This window comes from Mauremys mutica, chromosome 2 (assembly GCF_020497125.1).
Source record: "Mauremys mutica isolate MM-2020 ecotype Southern chromosome 2, ASM2049712v1, whole genome shotgun sequence".
Classification (NCBI taxonomy): Eukaryota; Metazoa; Chordata; order Testudines; family Geoemydidae; genus Mauremys; species Mauremys mutica.
This window is the reverse complement of record NC_059073.1, coordinates 82,812,922-82,836,764: the sequence shown is the minus strand read 5'-3', so window position 1 is coordinate 82,836,764 and position 23,843 is coordinate 82,812,922. Positions and strand designations below refer to the sequence as shown.

General features: G+C 43.4%; 1 long non-coding RNA gene across 2 annotated transcripts; it reads left to right on the top strand.

Annotated features, from left to right (window-relative positions):
* Positions 1-310: 310 nt before the first annotated feature.
* On the top strand, positions 311-22,017 carry LOC123362893. Of its 2 annotated transcripts, none has more exons than XR_006576631.1 (3): positions 311-397; positions 2,491-2,637; positions 20,751-22,017. It is a non-coding gene; the product is annotated as an uncharacterized LOC123362893 (long non-coding RNA). The 2 variants fall into 2 exon arrangements; XR_006576630.1 differs by having other exon boundaries at positions 312-397; positions 2,478-2,637.
* The last annotated feature ends 1,826 nt before the right edge of the window (positions 22,018-23,843 follow it).

Here is a 23,843-nt window from a genome sequence, read left to right as displayed (position 1 = left end):
GGGTTTTGTGCACCTCTGCTAAGCATGGTATCAAGAAAAACAACAACCTGTAAGAGAGCAGTTATCAGCTCTGGAGCAACTGAGGGGCTCTAAAAGAACCATGGCCAGAGTTACTGGGGCACAGTCTCACCTGGTGTAAATTGGCATAAGAACCAGTATTTTAACATAAAGAAGATCTATAAAATGCATCTACACAAATCACAGAGCAAGGAACTAACAAGGTGTGCACACAACTAAAGTAGAACACATGACTTTTTACCATTGTTATGTCAACCTTCCCATACTCACCTCCCTTGCCAGTCCTCCAGCTACCACACTATGGGCTTGATCCTATCAGCCCTTGGTCACCTGAGCAGTCTATACTCACAAGATTAGTCCTGTTCACTGCGAGTGTTTGGTGAGTAAGCACTAGTCACACGAGCAAGGGCTGTGAGGAAGGGGTCCTCTTGTTTGCATTTCCTTACTGTGTCATGGCTAATGTAGGGTGCCATCCTCTCTAGTGCTGAGTGTCTCCTGAGAGATGCTGAATATTCTCAAACCTCATTCAACTCAATGGGAGCTGAGGGTACTCAGCACCCTGCAGAAGCTGCTTAGCATCCTGCTGGACTGAATCCTTAAACCAGGGGCGGGCAAACTTTTTGGCCTGAGGGCCACATCGGGTTTCCGAAATTGTATGGAGGGCCGGTTAGGGGAGGCTGTGCCTCCCAAAACAGCCAGGTGTGGCCCACCCCCCACCCCCTATCTAACCCCCTCCACTTCTCGCCCCCTGATGGCTCCCCTTGGGAATCCTTCCCCATCCAACCCCCCTGTTCCCTGTCCCCTGATGGCCCCCCCAGGACCCCTGCCCCATCCACCTCTCCCTGTCCCCTGACCAACCCCAGATCCCCCCCCGGTCTGCCCCCTGCCACCCCATCCAACCCCCTGCTCCTTCCTGACTGCCCGCCCCAGGACCCCTGCCCCATCCAACCACCCCTTCTCCCTGACCGCCCCCAGAACTCCTACCCCTGACTGCCCCCCGCTGCCCCATCCAACCCCCCACTCCTTCCTGACTGCCCCCCCGGACTCCTGCCCCATCCACCTCTCCCTGTTCCCTGACCAACCCCAGATCCCCCCCCTGACTACCCCCTGCCACCCCATCCAACCCCCCACTCCTTCTTGACTGCCTCCCTGGGATCCCTGCCCCCATTCAACCTCCCTGCCCTCTGACTGCCCCGACCCCTAGCCGCACCCCCACTCCCTGACCACCACCCTGAACTCCCCTGCCCTTTATCCAATCCCCTCTGCTCCCTGCTCCCTTACCGTGCTGCCTGGAGCATCGGTGTCTGGCGGCGCAGCTCAGAGCACCAGGACAGGCAGCCATGTCGCCTGGCTGGAGCCAGCCACGCCACTGTACAGCACAGATCATCATGTCAGGCCTTGGCTCTGCAGCTGTACTGCCTGGCAAGAGCTCGCAGTCCTGCCCAGAGCACTGTGTCAGCAGCGTAGTGAGCTGAGGCTGCAGGAGAAGGGGAACAGCAGGGGAGGGGCCGGGGACCAGCCTCCCAGGCCAGGAGCTCAGGGGCCAGGCAGGAGGGTCCCACGGGCCAGATGTGGCCCACGGGCCGTAGTTCACCCACCTCTGCCTTAAACTGTCAGCTCATTAGGGTTCCTGTTTGTCATTTGCCCATGAAGCACTCTGCACCTTTAAACTTCTGATGAAATGATAAAAATAAGCCAAACAGCAAGGTGAAGTAGTTGCAATCACTATGCGAAGGGACTGAATTCAGGGTTTTTCTCCATGGAAGTGCATCTATGTAATAGCACGATCTTATTTTCCTTACCCTCACCCTCCTGTCTGCCTTCTCTCCTTTCGGCTCTTGCATGTTACATTCAGACAGACCCCTGCACCTGTGCAGAGCCTCACTGACTTCAACAGGGGTCCAGCCTTGCAAAACACAGTGCCAGAATGGGGACTTTGTCACACTCTATGTTGCCTCTCATTTCAAGTTAGATTGTAAACTCTTCAGAAGGGAACAGTGTCTACTGGTGTGTGCATATTGCACCTGGCACAACGATGTCCTGATCTAGCTTAGGGCTTTTGGGTACTATCACAATACAAATAATAATAAGAAGAAGAATTCTTATTATTATTAAAGAGTGAAAATTCTTAACTCATCTCATCAGGTCTCAATATTTCAATTTATTAATGTACAAGACCAAGCCCTTTTCAGGAGACTATCACCTGTAACACCCAGGCACAATGGTGAGTTGAGTATAAATTTCAGAGTAGCAGCTGTGCTAGTCTGTATCCTCAAAAAGAACAGGAGTACTTGTGGCGCCTTAGAGACTACAAGTGGGCTGTAGCCCACGAAAGCTTATGCTCAAATAAATTTGTTAGTCTCTAAGGTGCCACAAGTACTCCTGTTCTTTTAGAGTATAAATTGTTAGCTTGGAGTTCCCCCGTTTACTTTTAATTTAATTGAATCCTTGGTTACCAGTTATGCTTTTCAGGTTAATCGCTTATGTGTCTGTACAAAGCAACTACAATGATTTGATCCAGAGATCATCTGTGGTGCATAACAATAACCAGAGCTGTGAGACAGTTTAACAAAGGACTCTGCATGCTACAACACCTTAGCACAAAGGTGTGACTTAAAGGTAATGTGGCAGGTTTAATTCAGAATTTCCTTGCTTTCCTAGGTTTAACTCCCGACCTGAATGGTATAACTTGCATTGACATTGTTTCCTTTTTGTTTTGACATCATAATTGAGTCTAATCTCCACAGACTTGCACTGCACTCTTACTTCTCATTGTAATCTCACCGTGCAATTTTACCCTAACAGCACTATAGTGGGGTCTTCTCCAAGGCATTCACTGAAATCATTTTTCCATTGTAACATTGCCTCATAATAGCTTTGTAACAGGGTCTCTGAAGATCTGCACTGAAATAATGTGGCCATCTTAATCTCACATTCTAATGACCTCACAATGCCATAAAGCAATTGCTATTACAAATTCTAAATGATCTTAAGAAGGAACTTCTGTGCTGGCTCATTAGCTAACATATTTTGCTGTGTCCAATCCCTCATCTAAATATATCATCCTTACTGGAGATCTACAGCTTTTTAAAAGTCCAAAGCTGGGGAAGGGGCTAATATTTTATTATGTACACATGACATTTTTGTCTTTTTCCTCGTAAATGACCTACTGAGAATCTGATACAACTGCACATTTTTGTTAGCGATAGGAAGGCCTGGAAGTGTCCAGATCTGGATGTTGCCCAAGGTTAGACTTTAGCACTGGGATATTTATCTGAATCCCAACAATAGCCAAGATCTGAATTTGGAACTGGCCTCTAAACCAAGATAGCAGTAATATGCCACTCTTCATTCCTGTCATCTGAGAGAGGACTCATATCCCTATACTGCCTAATACCCCAATTTCCCCAGCGAGACACTGGCTAGCCATTTCACCCCACTGCCTCTTTGGGGCTGGTAAATTGGGCTCCCATTCCATTATATAAGAACATAAGAACGGCCATACTGGGGACCAAAGGTCTATCTAGCCCAGTATCCTATCTTCCGACAGTGGCCAATGCCAGGTGCCCCAGAAGGAATGAACAGAACAAGTAATCATCAAGCGATCCATCCCCTGTTGCCCATTCCCAGCTTCTGGCAAACAGAGGCTAGGGACACCATCCCTGCCCATCCTGGCTAATAGCCATTGATGGACCTGTCCTCCATGAATTTATCTAGTTCTTTTTTGAACTAGATAAATAGAATTTTCAATAGGATTGTCCCGGAGGCAATAGCCAGCCCAGTTTTCCTTCCTTTCTATACATCAAAGGCAGCAAGTGGGGGAGGGAATGAGGGCCACTACACACATAGCCCTGCCCTTTGCAATCATAAATCTCAGAACACCTTGATTCCCTAGGAAGCACACAAAGGTGTCTGGGATACCTGAAACTTCTGTTTATCAGAGACGACGTCAGTACTTTTTTCCTGCACCCAGGAATGGGCTGCTTTCTAGCCCAAATTTTGTGTTAGAGCAATTCTCTGTTGAGAACATCAATTGGTCCTAGGTTATGGGGAGCAATAAGAAGTGCCAGACCAATTCCAGCTCCATCTCTGTGACTTGCATCTCTATTTTCTCTAGCACCCTACCTGTGTGTTTAGTCTGATGATGTTATGATGACGTGTTGTGTCACAAATGAAGCTAGTGAATAGGTGGACTGCCATGTCACTGCATAGACCCATACCTTCCAGTTGTAGAGAACTTTCAAGCAGCATGCTAGCCATGTAACTTCTTGAGTTCAGAGATGTACTCCTGAGAACATGTTCATTATTTTAATTGAAGTCTTCATTGTTGGCTGACTGCCAAGTGGCCTACCAGATGTCTCTCTCTTTACTGTGGTTGAAGCAGATTATGATGTTCCAGTTCATTTTTCCTTCACTGACAGCTTGGTTCCAAAAATGCGCCAGACTTTAAAGGCAACATTTTTAAAAGCCAGGTCCACTCACAACAATAAACCAATGACAGGGCATACAGCTACCACAAAAGCTTCTGCTAGTTAAGTAACTTGGTGTTGCTAATTCTTGTGATTTTTGTCATGAGTCTTGCAATACTTGATGTTTTTCATAAAGCTCCGGCTCCCAGAGTCAGATGAATACATCAGAATCTAAGCTCTTATTTTCAAAAAGAAAGTTCTAGCCCTTGTGGTTGCAGAGAAAAGCTTGAAAACATGAATTCAAAAGACTCAGAGACCAGAAGGCAAATAAAAAGAATGCCAAATGTATTATTTTTTGAAGTACCATGATTTTCAAGCCAAACTCATGATGTTTGGGGCCCTGACTTATGATTTTGTAACACCTGAAGTTAGCACTGCTTTGTAACTACACATGCAAAAGACAGACTTCTATCTATCTACAGGCCTGCCCAGGTGCCTTGGTGTGTTGTGCACAACTGCAGTAATTGCATTCACAAACACTTTATGTGTGTACATATTTGCACACAGACCTCAAGGCTTCAGCTGTGAAAATTTGGACCTATTTGTTTTTCCAGATGCTGCTGCTTTTTCTTGAAAAGGGTGAAGCACAGGGAACAGAGTACTTTTAAGACTAAAGTTTGCAGGTTTGTTCAATAAGCATCCTGATGGATGAATGCTTTTCCAAAATGCTGAGCATCTCTCTCTAATACCCTCCACAGACCCATCTCCCAGATTCCTCCTTCCCACCCCAGAAACCTCCAACCAGCTGCCAAATCTCCTCCCTTCAGCCCTCTAATAATCCTCACCTCTTTCCTTTTCTTGCATCTGTCCAACAGGCTCCATCTGCCTCCTACCAGTAATTTCATTCCTTTTTGAATACTCTGTTATGGGACTGAGTAGGCTTGGCAGTTGTTTTGCTGAGCTGGGGTTAGCAATGAGTGCACATGTCATACTGGAGATGTGTACCCCAAAGAATAGTGCCTATCCAAAACATTTAGAGTATAGTACAAAGACCTCTCTCTCTCTGGCTACCTCTTTGTCTCTGAGAGTTATTGATATCCTACAACATAGCCCTCAGAGATTTAAGCCTCCTTTTTGTGTGTGTTGTATCCCGTGTTTAAAGCTCAAATAGCCCATTTAAAAGGATGACACTCTTGGTCCATTTTATCATTTATCATTTACTATAACACAGAAATAGAAAAAAATGAAACACAAACAAATAGCAATTTTGAACGTATAAGAATTTAGGACGGTCCATGTGCTTCATGAGAGCAGTCACTAGCCTGTGTGTCTGTGGGTGGTTCCATTCCTATATTATTTATCCAGGTTTGTTTTATCCCAGTTGATGGTGCTAATCCTGTTATTCACCAGAGCTGTGGCCTTTTCAACAAAACAGAGCCCTAATGATTAGACAAACCCCCTACAGTCAGTTCATAGGAAGCAGTAGGTTTGGTGTATTAAGCAAGGAGTTTGCATAGGAGGAGGCTGCACTTTGGTAATAAACTTCATTGTTTGAACAATTTTACTAGTTTGAAGATCCTTATACTGATGATTTGTTTGGAAGTTCTGGGTATATTAACTTTTGTTAAGAGCTTAGACTAAAAACTTTATGGGGAATGCTACATACACTCCAAAGACCAACAAGAGAATGTAAGTTAGATGCGATTAGTATGAAGAAAGTTACATTTATTACACTCTTATGTATAATTGATCATATGAAAGGCCTTTTGTAACTATAAAAGAGACAGCACATTAAATTGTTTTACCCTGAGGATTATACAAATTTGTGGCTATCGGATTGGAACACCAGCCTATTGGTTTCATAACTATGGTAAATCATTAAGATGCTCTATTTTAATCATAAATCATTGTATCTATTTATTACTAATCAGATAGCTCCTCCCAACCTCTGCTTTGCTTCATCCATTTGAGCCAATCAACACACAAGTTGGTGGCACTATCTCTGATAAAGAGAGGCTGTATATATATAATATGCATGGCACATAATATGAATTATATTGTCCTAGACATGTTGCATGATGGCTGATAGCTCTTCACAGCAGTATGTACTGAGTTCTGAAGCTGACTAGAGGCATGCCTGGTTAATAAGGTGATTCATGGTCCAAGGTAGTTCAGCCAGGAATAATTTAGTACTTGCTATAGTGGAGCAGAGATGTAGTCTGAGGGTAGAGAGGTCATGAACCTGTATTTATCTGATAAAGTCTTGAAGTGTTGGCTGATTTCTTCCTGTAGTACTCTCATACGTCTTCAACTGAAAAAAATAGTTCAAAGAATATTTTGACTCACAGGTAAGAAAATGTAGAAGGAAAAGCAAACATTATCTATCCTACTGGACCTGGATTCTTCAAGGATTATCCAAGGTTCCAAGCACAGTCAGTTGGCTTTCATGGAGCATTTTCAAAGTGGCATATTTATGTAGTCTAATGGTTAGTCACCAACCATAACACAAACAACACAATAATATGGATTTGGCTACCGAATGGTTCCTTCTAGTATATATTGCTAATATAGAGAAAATCAAATGGTAGCTGCCATACAATTTTCCTGGACTACTGAAGGTAATATACTATTCAGACGTTGACGACATTTCTTCAATTAGCAGTGGTGTTATAAACCAGGTACCATTCTGTTTTAAGACTTGCATATCTCTTGCTCATGTTGTTCAGAGTCAGGGAGCTGAGTAAACACCACTTTTAGAGGGAAATATATCTTTGAAGGAACTGTATATGTATGGTAGTGCTATACTGATGTGGGCAAAATAAGGATGACAAAATCCAAACCACTCAAAATTCAGTATTTTCACTTTGTGAACTTGAAAATGGACTCCATTACCATGAAAAATTTGGCTTGGATTTTTTTTAAGTGAAATACAGCCATTTTAAGTAAAAAAGGATCTGCTCTGAATAAAAACAGGTCTATTGGTATTCATATTTTTTGCCTGCCTTTGTTACAAGAGAAGCTGTTTTCTGGAAATGGTTGATCATAGCGAGATTCTGGGGTTGAGGTGTGCAAAATGAAGTGGCAAGAATGTAGTGCAACAGAAGTTGGGTATTTTACCTCAGTCTACGGAAGTTAGTGATAGAACAGTGGTGTTTCTCTTTAAGCTAAGAAATACAGCAGACAGTCTACAGAGGAAATCTGTCATGTGACTTACTTTATTGCTCTGTCTTTGTGCGCAGTAAGTTGCCACTTAGCTTCAGTAGCTGTTTTTGACTGAGGTTGTTATTTGTCTTGTATATTTCAGAACATTGCTTCATAGTTAGCCTGGGAAACAGAAAACACATAGCTGGTTAAAAAAATGTGAAGAGGTGGGAATTTGATAAAATATGAAATGCCACTTCATTTTTCATCACTTCCTTACCATGCTCTCCAATTTCTCTTGGTTTTTATTTCTGTAACTTTTCTGGTTAGACAAATCTTCCTGCAGTTGGAATATTAAGGCAACAGCACTGAATGTGAATGGACTTTGAAATATTTAGATGGCTCCCCCAAAAGCCCTACCAAAGTATAGGAACATGGATTTTGCGCTACTGACTCAGACCACTGATATATGTGGTTAGGTAGTAAACTCTTTGGGGAATAAACCTGGTCTTCTTATTTCCTTTGTAAAGGACTGTGTTCATTTACAGTACTAAATTCAAGCGTTTGCCTCCAGAAGTACCCAATACTGTATCTGAGTCTGCAGCGGTAGGGGAACACCCAGATAACACACCCAGCCAATTGTGCAGTATTTTGTATGGGGTTGAAAGAGGGGCGGGGAAAGTTTAGTTCCTGATTCCCTTTGTGGCCCAGCCCTCCTGGTAATTTACCCACAATTCATTCATCTCTTCCAAACCTTCATTGGAATTAATATACCCTTTCATCCCAGTGAGAGTTTGTGAGGTCATCCAATCATCTGCCTAGGTATTTACATGACAAACATCGCTGAAATATCAGAGCACTTTATACCATTAATGATCAGCCTTCACAACACCCCTGTAAGGCAGAGATGTAACATTTCCCTATTATACAGATGAGGAATTGAGGCACAGAGAGGCTGAGTGACTTGCTGGAGGTCACACAAGATATATGTGATGGAGCCAGCCAGGAATCAGACCCACATCTCCAGAATCTGAGTCCAGAGTCCAAACCACAAGGCCACTCCATTGTGATGGACAGCAATGCATGCAATGAACATGTACTCCTGAGCTGATAGATGCTACGTGTGATGGTGCAATTCTCATTGCCTCTTCTGCATCACAGAGGGGCTGGCCCCCAGCAGTGGGAAGGAGGCAGTCAAATTTTGGGAGGGCTGCTCTCTGAGAACAAGTCGGGGAGGATATGGATGGACTGGGTTTGGGGTGGAGCTGGAAGATGTGTTACTGTGTGGGTCCTCTTGTCCTCCATTGCCAAGGAAGTGGCCATATGCTATTCCTGCTACTGGAATCCTCCTTCCTTTTGTGCATATGCCCAGCATCCTACTTGGCTACATGAGGTAGGTGCTGGGCTCAGGATCGGGCCTGATGTTCACATCCTGCATGTCATTTCCTGATTGTATAAACATTATAAAAAAAACTGCCACCGGACCATGAACACAGTTTGTTGTCCTGGTGGTTTGAGTGGCAAGATGGGGAGACGTACTTTTGCAGTCTTTGCCTTTTCAATGCATAGGTTCTTCAGTGTGTATTGATTTTGCTGCAACTTTGGTGTCATTGCTTCTTTGTACCTGCCACTGTGTTGTGAAGAGACAACAACAACCCGCAATCTATTTTTAAAGCCGGTGCCGGAGGAATAAAGAGTGAGATATAAAGAGTGATATGTTCCAAATTGCAGCTGGCCTTGGCTGTTGGTCTGGTTATCAAAATACACAATCTGTGTAGTACCACACTGACTCATGTCACAAATATCAACCTGGAAATAAGTAGCTGAGGGTAAATGGATGCAAAGGCTATTAAAAATGCCAACTGCTTTTAAGCCAAGTGTGTCAGTCTTAGCAGAGACAACTTTGATAGGGATTGGAAACCAGATCAGTAACTCTGGATTTGCACCAAAGTGACTGAGATCAGAATCTGCTATTCAGTGAATAAGGGAGTGTCTACACTTGGAGCTGGGGTTATGATTTCCACCATGAGGAGACATACTTGCACTAGTTGTCATCGAGATAGTGTGCTAAAAATAGTAGTGTAGTCATGATAGCAGAGGCGGTGGTGAATAGCAGGAGGGGCTAGTGGCCCTGAGTCCAAACCCATCTGGACCCCATGAGTACAGCCTCGAGTGGCTGCTGTAGCTACATTATCATTTTTAGCATGCTAGCTTGATGAGAGTTAGTGCTAATGTGTCTCCTCCAGCTGGGAATCACACTCCTAGCTCCAAACGTAGACACACCCTTAACTTTACACAACCTGGCACAGTGCAAGTAGAATGCAAAATAGCTTGGGGGCCTTAAAACCCTCAGACAGAATTGATCTTACCCATGAGCCGTGAATCAAGGCCAGTTGTTGCACGGAACGAAGCACAATCTCCGTCAATGCTTAAAATAACATGCAATTATCAATACCACTGTCAGGAAGCACCTTAAATCCTACTCAGCCAGCAACAATTGTATTGGGATAGCACCTGAATACTGTGTTCTGCGTTTTCTTTCCGAGACAGGAAACATGTGGATATGCTGCAAATCAGCCAACTCTGGGATTTGGGCATACTCTTGATGAATAAAGAGGATGGCATGATGCCTCCTGAGGCTTGGAATGCAGGGCAACAAGTCTGCTCCAAAATAAACGTCATGTACGATATATTTATAAGGTTAGTTGGGTTTACTTATGTTGTCAAGGTGCTGCCTCACGGAGATGTTGAAACATTTAGGACCCTATAGCTAAGCGGTGCTGTTTCCAAGTCTTTAGGCAGCTTCATTCTGACAGTGTGATAGGTAACCAGAAGTAATCTTGTTATGAGGAACTAAGACTATATTTTCAACCGGAGGAACAATGTAACATATAGGTAATTGATTATATAAGCAATATAGATGTGCCGAAGCCAACCATTTTAGCTCTGGATCTAGTCCCAGATTTCAAATACCTTAAAAGTCTGGGGAATTCATTGGCATTTGATCCAGCCATTATAAAGACAGGGGCTATTTGCAAAATCCAAATCTTGATCAACGGTCAGAGCCCAGACAGCCCCAAATTTTGAGGGCATTTACATCTGGGATGATGGATTTGAGCTCCTCTCTAATTAAAGGTAATGGGTATGAACCTGCGGCCCTTACTCCCATGAATAGCTTCACTGAAGTAAATGAGATGTGGTAGGGAGGTGCAATCACCGAAGATAATGGGGCCGATGATGATCTCACATGGTTCTATGTAATGATATTTAGAGCTCGTCGGACAGTTTCAATGAAATGTCATGCTTTTTCCCTTTTACTGACCTGGTGTAGCATTCGTAGTTATTTTATTAATCATTTTTCTGATGGAATTAGAAATTACCCATCAAAATTAACCTGGGGCAGGGAATTGCAATGGAGCTCAGGAGATGCCATCTCTTGTCAAACTGTAAAGTATAGACGTTGTTAAAATAAGCCAGGTGATGGGTCCAAAGAGTACTAATTTATGCTACTTTGAACATCAATCTAGCCCTTTTAACATACTTCCTCCAATTAAGCTGTTCAGGCCACATATCTAAATAGCTGTCTGCACAGGCTGCCAATTGATTAATTCCCTAATGGTGGATTGAAACTACTGTTTTTGTTTCTTAATCTCGCTTTGCTCCATTAATGGCAAATCATTCATAAAACCAAATCTTTGAATAAATAAGTAAACTCACAGGAGTACGGAGCGACAGATTGCATATGGATTTACTGAAGAATGATTTTGTTTTCTTATTTTTGTACTGTCCCAGGAATGTGCTAGGCAATTTCCTATCCCCTGGCTTACAATTTTAGGTCCCTGTCCTACAAACTATTCAGGAATCTGCCCACACAGAAGCTCAATTGGTAGAATTCTGTAGCAGTGTGGGGGTCCAGGACTGGAGCCTAAGTAGACAACAATCTACCTATCTGCCTGCAGGATCGGAGCCTATGTAGTAAACAATCTGGCCTTGCTAGCTGTCAGTCTCTGTACTTATATGACCCTCATCATCACAGTATCTGCGCATCTATGCATGAAGAGGGACAAGGCTTACAGAAGCAGTGGCATGACTGGGAGAATTATAGCGTGTGTCTTATTACTTATGGGATATATATTCTTAATTTTGCAAAGATGTGCGTTTAGTTTAATCCCAGCTTTTTGAGGGCTGGGGGGTTTATAGGACACTTTGGAGTGGTGTTTTACAGAAGGATTTTTGAGGACAAAGACTGGAGGCTGGCAGATGAAATCGGGGACTGAGTTCCATGCATAGGAGCTGACAAGGAAGAATAGGTAATAGCAAGAGTGAGAGTCAGAAACAATGGATCACTGGAATATTTCATATTCCTGGGATTGCAGAGGCAAGGATCACATTCGCTAGCTCCTTCCTGCAGAGAAAGGAGAAGCATCTCTTTGAAGCCCATCACTCAGCTTGGCATCTCAAGATTCGGAACTGCATGTGATAACAAAAACAAAATAATGGATGTAATAACTTCATTAATTCAAGAATTAGAAGAGCTGAGACATGGACCCTTAAGAACATAAGAATGGCCATACTGGGTCAGATCAAAGGTCCATCTAGCCCAGTAGCCTGTCTTCCAACAGTGGCCAATGCCAAGTGCCCCAGAGGTAATCATCAAGTGATCCATCCCCTGTCGTCCATTCTCAGCTTCTGGCAAATAGAGGCTCGGGACACCATCCTTGCCCATCCTGGCTAATAGCCATTGATGGACCTATCCTCCATGAATTTGTCTAGTTCTTTTTTGAACCCTGTTATGGTCTTGGCCTTCACAGCGTCCTCTGGCAAAGAGTTCCACAGGTTGACTGTGCATTGTGTGAAGAAATACTTCCTTTTGTTTGTTTAAAACCTGCTGCCTGTTAATTTCATTTGGTGACCCCTAGTTCTTGTATTATGAGAAGGAGTAAATAACACTTCCTTATTTACTTTCTCCACACAAGTCATGATTTTATAGACCTTTATCATATCCCTCCTTAGTCATCCCTTTTCCAAGCTAAAAAGTCCTGATCTTATTAATCTCTCCTCATACAGAAGCCGTTCCATACCCCTAATAATTTTTGTTGGCCTTTTCTGAACCTTTTCCAATTCCAATATATCTTTTTTGAGATGGGGTAACCACATCTGTATGCAGTATTCAAGATGTGGGCATACCATGGATTTACATAGAGGAAATATGATTTTTTTCTGTCTTATTAGCCATCCCTTTCTTAATGATGCCCAACATTCTGTTTGCTTTTTTGACTGCCGCTGCACATTGGATGTTTTCAGAGACCTATCCACAATGACTCCAAGATCTCTTTCTTGAGTGGTAACAGCTAATTTAGACCCCCTCATTTTATATGTATAGTTGGGATTATGTTTTCCAATGTGTATTACTTTGCATTTATCAACATTGAATTTCATCTGCCATTTTGTTGCCCAGTCACCCAGTTCTGAGAGATCCTTTTGTAGCTCTTTGCAGTCTGCCTGGGACTTATCTTGAGTAGTTTTGTATCATCTGCAAATTTTGCCACGTCACCTTTTACCCCTTTTTCCAAATCATATGTGAATATGTTGAATAGGACTGGCCCCAGTACAGACCTCTGGGGGACACCACTATTTACCCCTCTCCATTCTGAACACTGACCATTTATTCCTAACCTTTGTTTCCTATCTTTTAACTAGTTACCAGTCCACAAGAGGGCCTTCCCTCTTATTCCATGACTGCTTACTTTGCTTAAGAGCCTTTGGTGAGGGACCTTGTCAAAGGTTTTCTGAAAATCCAAGTACACTATATCCATGGATTCCCCCTGGTCCACATGCTTGTTGACCCCCTCAAAGAATTCTAGCAGATTGGTGAGGCATGATTTCCCTTTACAAAAACCATGTTGACTCTTCCCCAACAAATTATGTTCATCTATGTGTCTGACAATGTTGTTCTTTATTATAGTTTCAACCAGTTTGCCCGGAACTGAGCTTAAGCTTACCGGCCTGCAATTGCTGGTTTCACCTCTGGAGCCCTTTTTAAAAATTGGCATCACATTAGCTATCCTCCAGTCATTTGGTACAGAAGATTATTTAAATTATTTTTTTACAGATGACAGTTAGTAGTTCTGCAATTTCACATTTGAGTTCCTTCAGAACTCTTGCGTGGATACCATCTGGTCCTAGTGACTTATTACTGTTTAGTTTATCAATTTGTTCCAAAACCTCCTCTAATGACACCTCAATCTGGGACAGTTCCTCAAATTTATCTCCTAAAAAGAATGGCTCAGGTTTGGGAATCTCCTTCACATCCTCAGCCATGAATACCGATGCAAAAAATTCATTTACTTTCTCTATCATCCTTGAGTGCTCCTTTAGCATCTCGACCATCCAGTGGCCCAACTGGTTGTTTAGTAGACTTCCTGCTTCTGATGTACTTAAACATTTTTTTGTTGTTGTTTTTTAAATTTTTGGCTAGCTGTTCTTCAAATTCTTTTTGGCCTTCCTAATTACATTTTTAATACTTCATTTGCCAGAGTTTATGCTCCTTTCTATTTTCCTCACTAGGATTTAACTTCCACTTTTTAAAGGATGTCTTGCCTCTCATTGCTTCTTTTACTTTGTTGTTTAGCCACGATGGCACTTTTTTGGTTCTCTTACTATGTTTTTTAATTTGGGGTCTACATTTAAGTTGAGCCTCTGTTATGTGTCTTTAAAAAGTTTCCATGCAGCTTGCAGGGATTTCACTTTTGATGCTGTACCTTTTAATTTCTGTTTCACTAACTTCCTCATTTTTGTGTAGTTCCCCTTTCTGAAATTAATGCTACAGTGTTGGGCTGCTGTGGTGTTTTCCCCGCCACAGGGATATTAAATTTAATTATATTATGGTCACTGTCACCAAAGGGTCCAGCTATAGTCACCTTTTGGACCAGCTCCTGTGCTCCACCTAGGACTAAATCAAGAATTGCCTCTCCTCTTGTGGGTTCCAGGACTAGCTGCTCCAAGAAGCAGTCATTTAAGGTGTCAATAAACTTTATCTCTGCATCCTGTCCTGAGGTGACATGTACTCAGTTAATATGGGGATAGTTGAAATCCCCCATTATTATTGAGTTTTTTATTTTTATAGCCCAGGGGTAGGCAACCTATGGCATGCCTGCCGAACGCGGCACGTGAGCTGATTTTCAGTGGCACTCACACTGCTGGGGTCCTGGCCACTAATCCGGAGGACTCTGCATTTTAATTTAATTTTAAACGAAGCTTCTTAAACATTTTAAAAATCTTATTTATTTTACATACAACAATAGTTTAGTTATATATTATAGACTTAGAGAAAGAGACCTTCTAAAACATTAAAATGTATTACTGGCACGCGAAACCTTAAATTAGAGTGAATAAATGAAGACTTGGCACAGCACTTCTGAAAGGTTGCCAACCCCTGTTATAGCCCCTCTAATCTTCCTGGGCATTTCACAGTCACTATCACGATCCTGGTCAGGTGGCAGATAATATATCCTTACTAATATTCTTATTATTAGAGCATGGAATTACAATCCATAGAGATTCTATGGTGCAGTTTGGTTCATTTAAGATTTTTACTTCATTTGAGTCTACGCTTTCTTTCACATATAGTGCCATTCCCACACCAGCACAATCTGTCCTTCTGATATATTTTGTACCCTGGTATTAATGTGACTCATTGATTATTATCCTCATTCCACCAAATTTCTGTTATGCCTATTATATCAATATCCTTATTTAATACAAGGCACTCTAGTTCACCACGTTATTATTTAGACTTCTAGCATTGGTATTTGACTCTTTCTCATCAGATCTTACCTGTATTTTATCATCTTCCATCCTCTCCACCTTCCTTGGACACAGAGCAGGGGTTGGCAACCTTCAGCACATGGCCCATCAGGGTAATCCGCTGGCAGGCTGCGAGACATTTTGTTTACATTGACCATCCACAGGCATGGCCCCCCACAGCTCCCAGTGGCCGTGGTTTGCTGCCCACAGCCACTGGGAGCTGCGAGGGGCCGTGCCTCTGGACAGTCAATGTAAACAAAATGTCTCATGGCCTGCCAGCAAATTACTCTGATGGCCTGTGTGCTGAGGGTTGCCGACACCTGACATAGAGAATCTCCATTAATAGATCCACCCCTAAGGGATGTCTCTGACTGAACCATGTGCTCCTCCACACCTGTCAGCTTTCCCTCAGCTCTTAGTTTAAAAACTGCTCTGCAACTTTCTTAATTTTAAGTGCCAGCAATCTGGTTTCATTTTGGTTTAGACTGAGCCCATCCTTCCTGTATAGGCTCCCCCTTTCCTAAAAGTTTGCCCAGTTCCTAATAAATCTAAACCCCTCCTCTCTATACCATCATCTCATCCATGCATTGAGACCCGCAGTTCTACTTGGCCCGGTGTGTGGAATTGGAAGCATTTCAAAGAATGCTACCATGGAGGTCCTGAACTTCAATCTCTTACCTGGCAGCCTAAATTTGGCCTCCAGGACCTCTCTCCTTTCCTTCCCTATGTCATTGGTACCTACATGTACCACGATCACCGGCTCCTCCCCAGCACTACACATATGTCTATCTAGATGTCTCGAGAGATCTGCAACCTTCACACCAGGCAGGCAAGTCACTATGCAGTTCTCCCGGTCATTGCAAACCCAGTGTGACAAAGTTCCTCCTGTGCCTCGGTGGGTCCTTTGCTTATTGGCAGATTTGCTTGCCTCAGAGATTCATGGCAGCCCTCAGTTTGGCCACTTCTGCTAGTGGCTCAAACCTGCCTTCACTCAGCTAACCTCATCACTGGCCAGCCTGGGGGAAAGGGAGGAGAACAATCCCCGCAGTCTCTGATGATCCACCTAGTGGGTCGGGGGACAGGCCAGGGACCTTCCCTTCTGGTGGGACCCACAGTCCAGGTCAATTCTTCCTGTCTCCAATAGGGAGTTGAGGGGATGGGGGGAACCCGGGTCTGTCCTCTACTTCGGGTTCCAGCCCAGGCACTGTGGATCACAGCTGTCTACAGTGTTTCGTGTAACACCTGTGTGACAACTACAATTCCCTGGGCTACTTCCCCATGGCCTCCTCCCAACACCTTCTTTATTGGCACCACAGGACCTTCCTCCTGATGCCAGATAGCATTTGTACTCCTCAGTCCTCCAGCAGCACACCCTCTCACTCTCAGCTCCTTGTGCGCCACTCACTGACTGAAGTGAGGTCCTTTTTAAACCAGGTACCTTGATTAGCCTGCCAGTTTTAATGGATTCTAACAGCTTCTTAATTGGCTCCAGATGTCCTAATTAGCCTGCCTGCCTTAATTGATTCCAGCAAGTTCCTGATTGTTCTGGAACCGCCCCTGTTACCTTACCCAAGGAAAAGGGACCTGCTTAATCTGGAGCTAATATATCTGCCTTCTATCACTCTCTTGTAGCCATCTGGCCTGACCCTGTCACACCAGCTATCTATGTTTCTAATGATCGAATCGCCCATTACTAATACCTGTCTCTTTCTAATAGCTGGATTTCCCTCCCTTCAGCCATGTGACCCAGATAAGATACTCTATAAACCATCCATTAGTGTCTAGGTTTCACTTTCACACACTTACCTTCATCATCTTTCCCTTTGTTGGGTCGGGCATCATCACAAAGGATTTGGTACATGGATGGAAGTACAACAGCCATATCCGATAACATTTCCGTGGGCACGTACTTTTTTTGTACAATAGGAAGGGAACAATGAAAGCTGAACTAAGGTTGTTGCCCAATATTTCTTTGGGTACCATGCATCATAGCTAGGGCCCTATCAAATTCACAGCCATGAAAAACATGTCATGGACCACGAAATCTGGTCTCCCCCGTGAAATCTGGTCTTTTGTGTTCTTTTCATAGAATCATAGAATCATAGAATATCAGGGTTGGAAAGGACCTCAGGAGGTCATCTAGTCCAACCCCCTGCTCAAAGCAGGACCAATCCCCTAATTTTACCTTATTCTATACAGATTTCATGCGGGGAGACCAGCGTTTCTCAAAGTGAGGGTCATGACCCAAAAGGGAGTTGCAGGAGTGGGGGGAAGGGGCGTTGCAAGGTTATTTTAGGGGAGTCACAGTATTGCCACCCTTACCTCTACACTGTCTTCAAAGCTGGGCTGCTGGAGGGTAGCAGATGTTGGCCAGGCACATAGCTCTGAAAGCAGCGCCCACCAGCAGCAGCACAGAAGTAAGGGTGGAAATACCATACCATGCCACCGTTACTTCTGCACTGCTGCTGGTGGCGGCTCTGCCTTCAGAGCTGGGCTCCCAACCAGAAACCGCCACTCTCCAGCTGCCCAGCTTTGAAGGTAGCACCGCCATCAGCAGCAGTGCAGAAGAAAGGGTAGCAGTACCACAACCCCCCGCTACAATAGCCTTGCAACCCCCCCACACAACTCCTTTTTGGAGCAGGACCCCAATGATTACAACACCATAAAATTTCACACTTAAATTGCTGAAATCATGAAATTTGCAAATTTTTAAAATCCTATGACCCTGAAATTGACCAAAATGGACCGTGAATTTGGTAGGGCCCTAGTCATAGCTCATCAAGGAGAAGAAATGTTTAACTCGATACCATCCCAGTTAGCCCCTTTTTTTTAGTAATAATTAATGAGATTTAGAAACATCCGGCCCTGGACAGAGTGGAATGAATTTTCAAAACCAGAGGCCCACGTCAAAGTGCAAATGCGTTTCCTTCATTCCTGCTCCAACAACCGTGACTGTGTGTGTGGACTGGGCGAATGTGCATATTACCTTGCAAAGGTGGATCCATGCCATAATCTATGTGCCTCCAACCCCAATCCTGGGGCTGGCTGGAGGCTTGCTTAAGTCTTGGTGCAACTTAGAACAGCCTCAGGGCTGCTCTAAGATGTGCCAGATTTTAGCAGTCCTCTAAGAGCAGTCCTTACCCTTTCCTGGCAAGCATCTGAAATGCCACCCATGCTGGAGGGGGCTGGAAGCGGGGTGGCGTTGAGCTGGCTATCTTGGCTCTAACCCAGCTGATAGTCAATCATGCTAGGAGAGACGTCAGCTGCCTCATCACTGCAGGTTTAAATCTCCTTTGTACCTCTGGAGTGATACAAAGGGGACACACACAGGCCAAAATCTGGCCCAATGTTACTTTTAAAGCAATCTTTTATCAGCATTGAGCCAATTTGTTTAATTCTTGTTTTTGATATTGTACATACACTCTGGGAATGCTCTAATTAGCCCCTCATACAAATCACCATTCAATAATCGCTGTGAGAACACACACACACACATATGAGCTTGTACCTGTGCAAGGATCACCAGCCTCCACATCAGCAAATTTGTCTCCAAGATCAAAATTTGAAGGTCAACTGTCATTAGCTAAACCTCTAGTTATACTTTTCATAAGCCAGGTTGCAGCAGAGGTTAGCTTCCAAATCCAAATGATCTTATATTCATTATAATAATAATACTTTGCACTTATATTGCACCTTTCATCTGAGGAACTCAAAGTGCTTTCCAAAGCACAATACGGACTGTAGACATGAGCACTAATTATTAATTTCTGTATTGTTCCTTTCCCCTATCAATTTATTATTCTATAGACACTGACACGTGGAAACGATACAATATATAATCTTTTCATTTGCCCTGATCATCATATTGAATCTGAGATTTATCTAAAGTTGTATCTGAAATACAAACATTGCACACTGAGTCACCCAGAAATGATTGTTCTGCAGCTAGAAATGATCTTTTCTCTAGGCCCTGATCCTGCAATGAGCTCTGTGTGGTTTAACCCTTTGAACTCATGGACTCCAATTAGCTTCTGTGGTGGCACAGGGGGCTGCCCACACAGAGCTTATTGCAAGACCAGGGCCTTACATTGTAAGCACTTTGGAGCAGGGGGTTTCACCTATCTCTGTTTGCACAGCACCTAGCACAATGGGGCCCCAATCCCACTCAAGACCTCTGGACACTACTGTACTATAAACACTAGCGAGTAATGTTAACAATGATAACACATCTGAAAAGCCCCTCAGACAATTAGAAATAATGAGAAACCTGCTGGGAATGAAGGTGACGTGGGTGAGGGAGGTATGTCGTATTTAAAACATACTTCTGATTTTCTGCTTGTCTTTTTATCTTGATTACTTGTGCTACTCTCCATTACAGGAAATCAGAGATTAAATCACATTATCCTTCTGCAAGGGCAAAATTCATGGCATAAGTGGGTGAAAATCCATTAACTTTAGTAGAGTTAAATTTACTCATTCCGGAGCTGAATCTGACCCCTATGGGTTTATGCGCTAAATATATCCCACAAACAATGGTTAGCTAGGTTTTGGTTGTGCTCTGAAATTCAGTCCAGTGTTTGCAGATAAGTACTTTATTGTAGACAGAGAGCATTTAGCATCAGCACCAAAGCTTAGCCTCACTTCAGAACCGTTTTTTTGCTTCCACCTCTTCTTTCTCCACACCCTCGTCCTCTCTTTTTGGCCACTTTGCTTGTCTAGGGTTATTGTTTACAGCCTAGCTCCTACTATTTTAGCACAGCTGGTTAAATTACACGGCACACCATGATGCCCATAGCCAGGCTATCTTGGGCTGAGATGGCCTTGTCAAATCTTATAAGCAAAGTAAAAGTTGGATCTGGTTAGTATTTGGACAGAGGCCCTGGAAGGAAAACCTCAAGTGCTACAAGAGATGGCATTGGTGTAGCAATCAGTGGCATTCCTCCCTCTGAGTCCAATGGCACAACAGGCTTAACTAATGTCTTAGTATGTTAGTACATGTCAATGAACTGCTGCTGGTGCCATCGTTTCCATGATGGGTAAATTCAATGTGAATCTGACTCAAACTGTAGAAAAATTCTTGTTCCACTCAGCTCTAATTTTCCTGTCACCCTTCATCCACATAGATCCTGGTACAGACTGTGGAACATGCTTTTCTGAGCACTATTGTCCTTCAATTCAGTTTAGTATGAATGGTCTTGTAATTCACAATATATTCCTTCATGAAACAATATGGAAGCCCTCTGGTGTCTAATTTAACACCTATACATTTGCATATGTAATCTCTAACCTACTGTCCAGCTACTGTGTTTGCCTTCTATTTTAAAAGATCTAATGTTGTATTTTGGTCAAAATCTCAATGTAGTTTTATTCTTGCAGGGGCAAATCCTGGGGTCTCTACACAGCCTGAGTACATGGGCTGTGCCCAGGGCTACTCTACAAGGACGTCTAAGGAAGGATTCCTTCGCACAGAGCAGGCCGCAGAGTAGCAGTGGAGCTGTTCCACAGCCTGCACTGCAGGCTGTACTGCAGTCCTATAGCTGAAATACACCCTCTCCAGCCATGGACTATGACCTATCTTTCTTCCCAGGTGGGGTGATGGTTTGGCTAGTGGGTCCATGCAGTTGTAGATCCACTGGCCCAACTCCTTCTTGTCCTCTGGCCTACTTCAACTCTTGTTCCTTGCACAGGGTGTTTGCTACCCAAATCCAGCTCCACTGTGCCAGCAGAACCAGCTCCCACCAGTGCTGCAGTGCTGAGAACCTACTGTGGCTGTGGGGGATAAGAATTTGTACGTCTATGTTATCATTGTATTACCAGCACTTGGTGTTATGTTTCACAAATACTCTGCACCAAGTGCAAGTGTTTAATCACCTCTTCCCACTGAAAAACCAGCCGAGGGGCTATTCCCTTCCCCTTCATGCCTGCACACTATTTCATTATTGGAGGGACTGTTCATGAGTGATGGGCTGCTCGCACAGGGCCAAGACTGAGTAACTAGACTGAACAGCGAGGACCTCACCATGTGTAAGGTGGAGGAATCTGCTCTGAGGCTGAAGTACCATTTCAAGAGCCTTGAGATCAGCACAGGCTCCGTGATGCTAGCATCTGTCCTCTCTAGAGGCAGGTAGAGTCACCAGCCCAAATAGCTCCTACACTCAGCTATTCATGAAGCTTGGCTCTGTGGTATTCACTGAAATTCCGTCCCTCTCTGGAACACTCTGCTCTCATCGAGGGGCAGGCAGTAGAGGAGGATTTGCCCAGAGAGCATGGCATGGTCTTTGCAAAATGATAAAAGAGGGCCAGGTCCATTTCAAAATAAAGCAGAGAAAACACCAAACTAAAATGAAGAGATTGTTCTGTGAACGATGAGTCTCTAACCAAAATACAACCCTTCCACACAGCCCCAGCACGGCCAAAGGGTTTACAGTCAGAGAGTGAATATTATGCAGACAGTGGTAGCCCTTTAAGAAAACTATGAACTTTGGGGTGGGAAATCCATTTAACTTGCTTCATTGAGTGCATGGGAGAATTATGCAGTGGTGAGTCGTCACATCATCTCCACATGGCAACCTAGTACTTCATTTAGCTTCCTCGTGGGTAAACTGAGGATAATAATATTTACCCACCGCACAGAGACATGGAAAGGGGATGTGAATTAAATGTTTGTGGAGCACGTTGAGATACTGAGATGAAAAGTGCCATATAAATGCAAAATATTGTTATTCTATTGGCTAGACACTATACATGCAGAGCCTAAACAATGGAACTGCCCAAGACTAAAATCCCAACTGTCCTTGAGGAAAAGAATTAACTGTACCTTTGAAACACTACGGACAATGTGTTTTTGTTATGTTAAAGACAGGGACAGTGATTCAGGGCTGCACCTATGTTCTCAGCTATGTTTATATGAAATATAAATTAAAAATAATTGTATTATATATAACCTGTATTGTTACACTCATAATGGATATCACACATATCCCTCTCTGCTCTCTGTTCCAGGCAAAGAATCTTAGAGAAACTATAGCAGTATTTTTCTTTTAGGTGTAACAATCTGTCAGTATCAAATTCTCTTAGTCAGTAGGGAGCATATAGTGTTGATTTACTGAAAATCTGGGATTATGTCTGCTCTGTGGTGAGTGTAGATTTAAGAGGGGAGAGGTAAGGGGTCTCCAAAAGGTGAAGAAAAACACAAATGAAACCTAGCAAGGAAAAAATAGCTTGACAGTTAAGATACAGTACAGTAACCGTCAAGTCTTCTTGAAGGAAAACCCTAGCACACAGGAATGCTCCAAGCACTGCATACTGTATATTTTACAACCCATTAAATTACACCACTGAAAATGTATAAATGAGGGAGCAATCCTTCAGCATTTTGGGGAGAGAGGTGTTAATACTTCCATTTCCCAACACCTAAACATTGTCAGCAACGTGGAGGAATATGGGGCAAGCTTTTAGGAAGAGGAATTAAAAATCGCTAGAAAATACTGTGTAAATGGTTCTCTGGATTGATAAGGAGATGTGAGGCTGGATCCAGCAAAGCGCTAGGCCCCACGAAGTCCCACTGACTTTACTGGAAGTTAAGGGCACACACCACCTCTTGGAACTACTCAGCACCTTGCTAAAATAAAGAACAAGGCCTCTAATCCAGCCCATGCTATTAATGGCTGAATGTTGTAACAAGCTAATGGCTGTTTGGTGATCTATGAGGAAAAGTTTTGTAGTGTCAATCCATTTCCTAGTGCAACGGTGCCTCCTATATCACAAAAGCTCCACTACCTAGGGCACTAATTGACTCCTTTAATGGCAGCCTCAGCTAAGAGACCATGGAGACTTGACTGCATTTGCAGCCTAGTTGTGGTCCTCCCGGTGCAGAGCTGATGCACAGGGGTGGGGAAGCTTGCATTGCCACTGTCTGTGCTATAACCATTCTGGGGATAAATAAAAGACTTCATACTCCAGGCTGCCAATCTGTCACCTTTCAGTAGCACCAACGTTACTACTAAATCAATTTTAAAAAATCCAAATATCATACTGATAGCAACTGCACAGACAAAATATAAGCAATAAAACCCACACTGTAAACCTCTAACATGCAGATACACTACTGCAAATTCATATTTCACTCTATTGTAACTAACTAGGACATGTGATATCTTTCCTGAAAGAAACTATTTCTTCTCAGTTATCAAATACTGGGAAATTTCATGGGATTTATTACGTTTCAAAAGAGGCTGCTTTCTCTTTAAAAAGAGAGGAGCTATGTGGTCTGATGCTGCTGTCCTTATCAGCCATGGACTTCCCAGCAAGGTGCTGTTAGTGCCTGATTAAACCTCATTCCAATCCCTGTCCCCCCTGGTAACCCAGAAGATATCCCCTGAGAGTGGAAGCTCTTATGCATTTTAATTGTCAAGGATCTCACTGTGATGGCAAGTTTTCTTGTTTCTCAAGGACTGGAATGGAAATCCA